We start from the raw sequence: 9,221 nt of genomic DNA, 5'->3' as shown, positions 1-9,221 counted from the left end.
ACCCACCAAGGAGACCATAACATGTGATTGACTTGACATCTTAAAATAGAAGCCTTGTCATTTATAAAAAACTACTTATGGTCTTTTTTCATATTTAAGATTTTAATTCTTAGGTAATCAAATGAGTCAGCCTTTCATTTTATGGCTTCTAGGATTTGTGTCCGACCAGGAGTGTTGCCATCACAAGTATTTCCATGTATCCATAAATCATTTCTTTATTTAATCTTAATATCTATCTTTTGTTGTTAGATACCTGTCAATTTTTTTCCTAACAGATAGCCAAATGGCCCCAAATCATTTATTGAATTCACATCATTTTCCTACTGATTAAAACAGACATTATCTTGTTCTACAATATTGTATGTACGTAAATTTTCTTATGTAAAATGACATATTTTCTGTCGATATAATTTTCTTTTTTGTCACTATGCCCTAATTTCTAACACAGATTAATAAACCAATAAATCATGATGCATTGTGTTGGAATTCTGCTAAGTGTTGCTTTACTCCTAAAATGTCACATAAAAATTGACATCACCACTAGTTGAGTGTTCCCATTCAGAGGTATTTATACTCACACTTATTTGTGTTTTCTTTCCAGTCATTTTGTAAGGACACCTGGTCCTTACGTTAACCTTGCTCATTTCCTGTGAAGATTATCCTATGCCAGCATAGAAGGTATCTGTAGATTTTGGGAGGAGAATATTTTTGAGTCAAGTGTTCTAACTGCTCTCCTTTTCTCATGGACTTTTGCCTGCTCAGGCATACACTGGGTTTCTTGTGGTCAGGCTGGCTCATTGCAAATAGTACGGTCAGTCTAGGCCTGCCTGTAGGGGTGTGGATGCTGCCGTCCATCAGATTCTGTAGACCCACTTGTATCTTTGTGTGTCTGTGCCCAACTCGGGGTTGCTGGCTGCATCAGTGCCTTTATTTCCATTTGCTCATTGCTCTGTTCATCTTTCTTAAGTAACATACATAATTTCTTTCCTGTGCTGCACTTTTAAGAAAAGTTATAAAGGTCCCTGATCCTTCTATAAGGAAAGGATTTCACATCCCCAGGAGCCCACTACTGCTACATTGTCTCCTGCTTTTCTGAACTCCTTTCTTCCAAGAGTTCGTAAATTCCACAGCTGTGGCTTAGGTGATGTTCGCCTTTAGAGAAACATATCTTTTCTGCTCCCTTCTTTTATCTTCTCAAAAAAGGGTTATGTGTGGTAGCAGAAAGGAAATAGTGTTTAAAAAAATATTTTTGTATATAGGCACCTTCTGTGAACAAGATACCAACTTTAGAATTACATATGCATTATTTCCTTTATTTAAAAAAATGCCTATGAGGTAGGTGGTGTTTCGTAACAGAAAACAAGAGGTGAAGAGAGGAAATGCAATTTACCTTGAGAAAATATACAGTGTTAGTACTCTCATTCAAACTTGCTCTGTCTTACTCTAGAAATAAAAAACCCTTAATATTCTTCTTTTAGCATTCAGTGTCCAATTATGGATTGAGTTGGGTGAAATGAGTTTTCAATGTAACAAGATTCAAATCTGTCTGATTCATCCCCCTTCCACTGAGAGACCAGGGGGTGTGTTTCTCCTTAGCCCTTAGAAATGAGAGTATTTACCTCTTCTCTTTAGCTCTTCTCTTCAGTGGTGTGGATTTTAGTTCTTTATTCTCCTGTTCTAGTTTCAAAATGTGACCTGAGCCCATACTTGGCAAATGCTCTGAGGAAAGGACACGAGGAGGATACCTAAAAAAGGCTCTTCCCACTCTGGAAGTTTAGTTGAGCTAGTTCTTTCTGTTTCCAGAGATCTATGGTCTTTAACAATAAAACTTACGTATTTTAGTTGTGTTTTTTTAACTAATTTTAGCCATTGTGCATTGGCCTCTCCTAACCTACTCCCTTCTGCCTACTCAGGAGAATTCTTAGGAGAAGAATTCACAATGATTTGACCAGTTTTGCTGACCTCCTGACAATTATGATGAGTTCAGGTTTTCTAGTCTTTCAGTGTTAGCAGAAAAGTCAATTGACCCTTAGTGGTAGGAATTTCACTGTTTGTACTCTACCCTCAAATGCATCTAAGAGGACACAAGGGTCTGAAGTAAATTGAGTTATCCTACTCTAAGTCCTCATTCATGGCACAGGTTTTATACCAGCGATTCCTGATGCCGGGATGTACTATGGCTTATAAACCGTTCCTCTGAACCAGTTCTCCTGAGCATGTTCAATTCTCTTATTAACGTAAAACCTCTTTGCACATTTTGTCATTGAACGCTCATGTACTAGGGAGAGGATGAACCCACCAACCTCAATTCATCAGTGGGAAAACTTAGATTTCTGATAGGTAATCTGCAAACAATGATCATTAATAGGGTTAATAATTTCACAATATACATACATGCTTCTGCCTACGCGAATAACACATTTATACTGCTTTTTACATAGACCCGTCTCATTTTACCTTTCCCAAATGAGGTAAGGCAAAGGATTTACTTGAAAAAGAACACACACTCCCTGTGACAGTGGTTTCCGACCATCAGTAGATAGACATATTCTGGTTTGTGTGTGAAAATAAAAATTTCAAGTCCTCACTCCATTGAAATTCAGATTTTGCGGATTTTCAGGAAGGTCCAGAAGTCTGAGATCTGTAGGTGGTCTGCAACCAAACTTTAAGTGATGTCCAGTGATGGCTTCCGTGTATTGATCCTGGTACTAATGTGGTGTGCGTTTGTGTGTACGTGTGTCTGTGTGTGTCGCTTGTCTCTATCTTTCTATTAAATCGTTACTACAGTTAACTTTTAAACACTTAACCAATGATCTGTCAAGAGCTTTTCAAATTAACTTCACTAGAATCTTCTGATCTTTTTATCTTGGATAATCTGAAATCATTTTTGATAGCTCCAATAATGGAAGACTGTTACTAGGTTTAATTTAACAGTGGGTTGTTTCTATGGCATATGTGTTCTGTATATTTATACTGATTTCCAGAATCTGATTAGATTTCTGGCCATAAAAAATTTGTGTTTAAATATAATGTGCATCTTAGTATCTGAACAGTAGCTAAATATATACAGTTTTAAAAGAAACCAGTGGGATTCTCTAGGTGAAATAAATCAACATTGAAAATCCAGACTGCCAAAAATTATTGTTGTTAAATATGAATGGTTGCAAGGGCAACTGCCTTATAGATTAATTGTGATGCACATATATTGTTCATGAACATGGATAATTTATTTCACTTGAAAATAATCAAATTAATTTTAAAGACAAGAGAGAACATGTAGAGCGACAAAGGTGGATTTTTCTCATCTACTGGAGGTTCAGCAGTAAAATCCTGAAACTCTCTGTCCATCTCTGCTGCCAGGGTCTGTGGCATTTCTGCACCAGGGTTTTCTGCCTGCCTTTCAGGGAACGGAGCAAGTCCATTCTCCACTGTTCGCTTTCATGAGTTCCTGAGTGAGACAAGCTGTACTTGGATTCGAGACATTCTGGTGGGGAACTAAACATCACACTGGGTTAACTAAGATCCAGAGAATGCCCCGGTGCCCAGGTTGTTCTTACACACTGGGAAAAAAAGAAATGAACAAAAGATTCAATTCTTACCTACTGACAAGATCAGAGCTGAGAATATTGCAGTAACTGGCCAATTAGTCGCTATTGCCATCCTTGTGTTCTGCCCAGTTTTTCCTCATTTATTGGGAGTGGTTTTTCTTTGAACAAAGGAAATTTTATGTGTTTATGCATTTTTTTACACAGCTGAAAATGAGACATGAAAAGGCTAAGGAGACACAGAGGAGTGGTCAAATTTCCTTGTGAAAGTGAAGCACGTTCCCATATGTTTCTTCTGCACATAAACACACTTTTTTCTTAGAGATGTCATGAAGTGGAAAATAATTTACACTGGCTTTACCATTCCTGCAATTTGTGTTTGCGCTTTCAGTTTCATTAGTATTTCAGTTTGGTTTAGTTATTTTTTTATACCCCAGAGTGATTTTACAATCAGGGTTCTTTGCTTTTCCTTCCACCAATATCTATTTGTCATCCCAACTCTGCATCTATAATTTTAAAATAAGACTTGTAAACCTAAAGAGGCTAAAGGTTGAATAATTACAGGCATGCCATTCCAAACTGTATGAAAACATGCTATATTTAAAAAAATCTCTCTGAGCGGCCATGTCCTCATCAGCAAATATTTGCCCAACGATATCTGACTTGGGGAATTTTTAAAGGACTTCCGTGAACTACCATGGCCCATGCTAGCCTACAACAGGGCAGTCCACAAGTTGCAGGAGGTTTCTTCTTTTCCAGGTGGCTGACAGCTGAGTTGTAGGGCTAATTACTTAAATTACACCATAATTGCTATGATAAGTTTGTTTTTCCCCCTTGCCATAAAGTGGGAAAGTTAAGGTTCATGGTCATGTGCAGGAGCAACCAGGTCTTCGAGGGGAGGAAAATAAAAGTCCAAAAACCGATGCTTCTCCCAACACTAGAGCTTTACGCCCCCACTTTCTTGAATATTCAGTGAAGCAATTTCTCTGCTGTTCCTCCCAGGTACCACTGGAGACTGGAAAAAAAATCAGATGACTGCTGAACAGAATGAAAGCTTTGACAAGATTTTCCAAAAGGCAGATGAAAGATTTTCCCTTGAAGTTCATCTGGGATATGAATGAAGAATAGATTTCTTAACAATGCACAAATATTTTTACGAAACTTCTTTCAGAAGGATATATATTGAATTGTACACTTTCACCTTTGATTGTCATTGGCTTATTATTGAAAAAACTCATTGATGTATCAATATTAACATGCCCACACTACATCATTTGCCATCTGTGGCCTGTTTCAATTTGCTAGGATTCCTCACTTTCTGATCAGAAGAGGTTTCCTCTCTTTGTGTTGCAGTATAATTATGGAATAGTTTTTACCTTAAGTTCAGAAATTCCAAAGCCTTGACCCACCAAGGAGACCATAACATGTGATTGACTTGACATCTTAAAATAGAAGCCTTGTCATTTATAAAAAACTACTTATGGTCTTTTTTCATATTTAAGATTTTAATTCTTAGGTAATCAAATGAGTCAGCCTTTCATTTTATGGCTTCTAGGATTTGTGTCCGACCAGGAGTGTTGCCATCACAAGTATTTCCATGTATCCATAAATCATTTCTTTATTTAATCTTAATATCTATCTTTTGTTGTTAGATACCTGTCAATTTTTTTCCTAACAGATAGCCAAATGGCCCCAAATCATTTATTGAATTCACATCATTTTCCTACTGATTAAAACAGACATTATCTTGTTCTACAATATTGTATGTACGTAAATTTTCTTATGTAAAATGACATATTTTCTGTCGATATAATTTTCTTTTTTGTCACTATGCCCTAATTTCTAACACAGATTAATAAACCAATAAATCATGATGCATTGTGTTGGAATTCTGCTAAGTGTTGCTTTACTCCTAAAATGTCACATAAAAATTGACATCACCACTAGTTGAGTGTTCCCATTCAGAGGTATTTATACTCACACTTATTTGTGTTTTCTTTCCAGTCATTTTGTAAGGACACCTGGTCCTTACGTTAACCTTGCTCATTTCCTGTGAAGATTATCCTATGCCAGCATAGAAGGTATCTGTAGATTTTGGGAGGAGAATATTTTTGAGTCAAGTGTTCTAACTGCTCTCCTTTTCTCATGGACTTTTGCCTGCTCAGGCATACACTGGGTTTCTTGTGGTCAGGCTGGCTCATTGCAAATAGTACGGTCAGTCTAGGCCTGCCTGTAGGGGTGTGGATGCTGCCGTCCATCAGATTCTGTAGACCCACTTGTATCTTTGTGTGTCTGTGCCCAACTCGGGGTTGCTGGCTGCATCAGTGCCTTTATTTCCATTTGCTCATTGCTCTGTTCATCTTTCTTAAGTAACATACATAATTTCTTTCCTGTGCTGCACTTTTAAGAAAAGTTATAAAGGTCCCTGATCCTTCTATAAGGAAAGGATTTCACATCCCCAGGAGCCCACTACTGCTACATTGTCTCCTGCTTTTCTGAACTCCTTTCTTCCAAGAGTTCGTAAATTCCACAGCTGTGGCTTAGGTGATGTTCGCCTTTAGAGAAACATATCTTTTCTGCTCCCTTCTTTTATCTTCTCAAAAAAGGGTTATGTGTGGTAGCAGAAAGGAAATAGTGTTTAAAAAAATATTTTTGTATATAGGCACCTTCTGTGAACAAGATACCAACTTTAGAATTACATATGCATTATTTCCTTTATTTAAAAAAATGCCTATGAGGTAGGTGGTGTTTCGTAACAGAAAACAAGAGGTGAAGAGAGGAAATGCAATTTACCTTGAGAAAATATACAGTGTTAGTACTCTCATTCAAACTTGCTCTGTCTTACTCTAGAAATAAAAAACCCTTAATATTCTTCTTTTAGCATTCAGTGTCCAATTATGGATTGAGTTGGGTGAAATGAGTTTTCAATGTAACAAGATTCAAATCTGTCTGATTCATCCCCCTTCCACTGAGAGACCAGGGGGTGTGTTTCTCCTTAGCCCTTAGAAATGAGAGTATTTACCTCTTCTCTTTAGCTCTTCTCTTCAGTGGTGTGGATTTTAGTTCTTTATTCTCCTGTTCTAGTTTCAAAATGTGACCTGAGCCCATACTTGGCAAATGCTCTGAGGAAAGGACACGAGGAGGATACCTAAAAAAGGCTCTTCCCACTCTGGAAGTTTAGTTGAGCTAGTTCTTTCTGTTTCCAGAGATCTATGGTCTTTAACAATAAAACTTACGTATTTTAGTTGTGTTTTTTTAACTAATTTTAGCCATTGTGCATTGGCCTCTCCTAACCTACTCCCTTCTGCCTACTCAGGAGAATTCTTAGGAGAAGAATTCACAATGATTTGACCAGTTTTGCTGACCTCCTGACAATTATGATGAGTTCAGGTTTTCTAGTCTTTCAGTGTTAGCAGAAAAGTCAATTGACCCTTAGTGGTAGGAATTTCACTGTTTGTACTCTACCCTCAAATGCATCTAAGAGGACACAAGGGTCTGAAGTAAATTGAGTTATCCTACTCTAAGTCCTCATTCATGGCACAGGTTTTATACCAGCGATTCCTGATGCCGGGATGTACTATGGCTTATAAACCGTTCCTCTGAACCAGTTCTCCTGAGCATGTTCAATTCTCTTATTAACGTAAAACCTCTTTGCACATTTTGTCATTGAACGCTCATGTACTAGGGAGAGGATGAACCCACCAACCTCAATTCATCAGTGGGAAAACTTAGATTTCTGATAGGTAATCTGCAAACAATGATCATTAATAGGGTTAATAATTTCACAATATACATACATGCTTCTGCCTACGCGAATAACACATTTATACTGCTTTTTACATAGACCCGTCTCATTTTACCTTTCCCAAATGAGGTAAGGCAAAGGATTTACTTGAAAAAGAACACACACTCCCTGTGACAGTGGTTTCCGACCATCAGTAGATAGACATATTCTGGTTTGTGTGTGAAAATAAAAATTTCAAGTCCTCACTCCATTGAAATTCAGATTTTGCGGATTTTCAGGAAGGTCCAGAAGTCTGAGATCTGTAGGTGGTCTGCAACCAAACTTTAAGTGATGTCCAGTGATGGCTTCCGTGTATTGATCCTGGTACTAATGTGGTGTGCGTTTGTGTGTACGTGTGTCTGTGTGTGTCGCTTGTCTCTATCTTTCTATTAAATCGTTACTACAGTTAACTTTTAAACACTTAACCAATGATCTGTCAAGAGCTTTTCAAATTAACTTCACTAGAATCTTCTGATCTTTTTATCTTGGATAATCTGAAATCATTTTTGATAGCTCCAATAATGGAAGACTGTTACTAGGTTTAATTTAACAGTGGGTTGTTTCTATGGCATATGTGTTCTGTATATTTATACTGATTTCCAGAATCTGATTAGATTTCTGGCCATAAAAAATTTGTGTTTAAATATAATGTGCATCTTAGTATCTGAACAGTAGCTAAATATATACAGTTTTAAAAGAAACCAGTGGGATTCTCTAGGTGAAATAAATCAACATTGAAAATCCAGACTGCCAAAAATTATTGTTGTTAAATATGAATGGTTGCAAGGGCAACTGCCTTATAGATTAATTGTGATGCACATATATTGTTCATGAACATGGATAATTTATTTCACTTGAAAATAATCAAATTAATTTTAAAGACAAGAGAGAACATGTAGAGCGACAAAGGTGGATTTTTCTCATCTACTGGAGGTTCAGCAGTAAAATCCTGAAACTCTCTGTCCATCTCTGCTGCCAGGGTCTGTGGCATTTCTGCACCAGGGTTTTCTGCCTGCCTTTCAGGGAACGGAGCAAGTCCATTCTCCACTGTTCGCTTTCATGAGTTCCTGAGTGAGACAAGCTGTACTTGGATTCGAGACATTCTGGTGGGGAACTAAACATCACACTGGGTTAACTAAGATCCAGAGAATGCCCCGGTGCCCAGGTTGTTCTTACACACTGGGAAAAAAAGAAATGAACAAAAGATTCAATTCTTACCTACTGACAAGATCAGAGCTGAGGATATTGCAGTAACTGGCCAATTAGTCGCTATTGCCATCCTTGTGTTCTGCCCAGTTTTTCCTCATTTATTGGGAGTGGTTTTTCTTTGAACAAAGGAAATTTTATGTGTTTATGCATTTTTTTACACAGCTGAAAATGAGACATGAAATGGCTAAGGAGACACAGAGGAGTGGTCAAATTTCCTTGTGAAAGTGAAGCACGTTCCCATATGTTTCTTCTGCACATAAACACACTTTTTTCTTAGAGATGTCATGAAGTGGAAAATAATTTACACTGGCTTTACCATTCCTGCAATTTGTGTTTGCGCTTTCAGTTTCATTAGTATTTCAGTTTGGTTTAGTTATTTTTTTATACCCCAGAGTGATTTTACAATCAGGGTTCTTTGCTTTTCCTTCCACCAATATCTATTTGTCATCCCAACTCTGCATCTATAATTTTAAAATAAGACTTGTAAACCTAAAGAGGCTAAAGGTTGAATAATTACAGGCATGCCATTCCAAACTGTATGAAAACATGCTATATTTAAAAAAATCTCTCTGAGCGGCCATGTCCTCATCAGCAAATATTTGCCCAACGATATCTGACTTGGGGAATTTTTAAAGGACTTCCGTGAACTACCATGGCCCATGCTAGCCTACAACAGGGCAGTC

Source organism: Lynx rufus, unplaced genomic scaffold (assembly GCF_022079265.1).
Source record: "Lynx rufus isolate CCGP_SWC_20201006 ecotype Redwood Valley unplaced genomic scaffold, mLynRuf1.p SCAF_6, whole genome shotgun sequence".
Classification (NCBI taxonomy): domain Eukaryota; kingdom Metazoa; phylum Chordata; class Mammalia; order Carnivora; family Felidae; genus Lynx; species Lynx rufus.
This window is presented reverse-complemented; position numbering follows the sequence as displayed.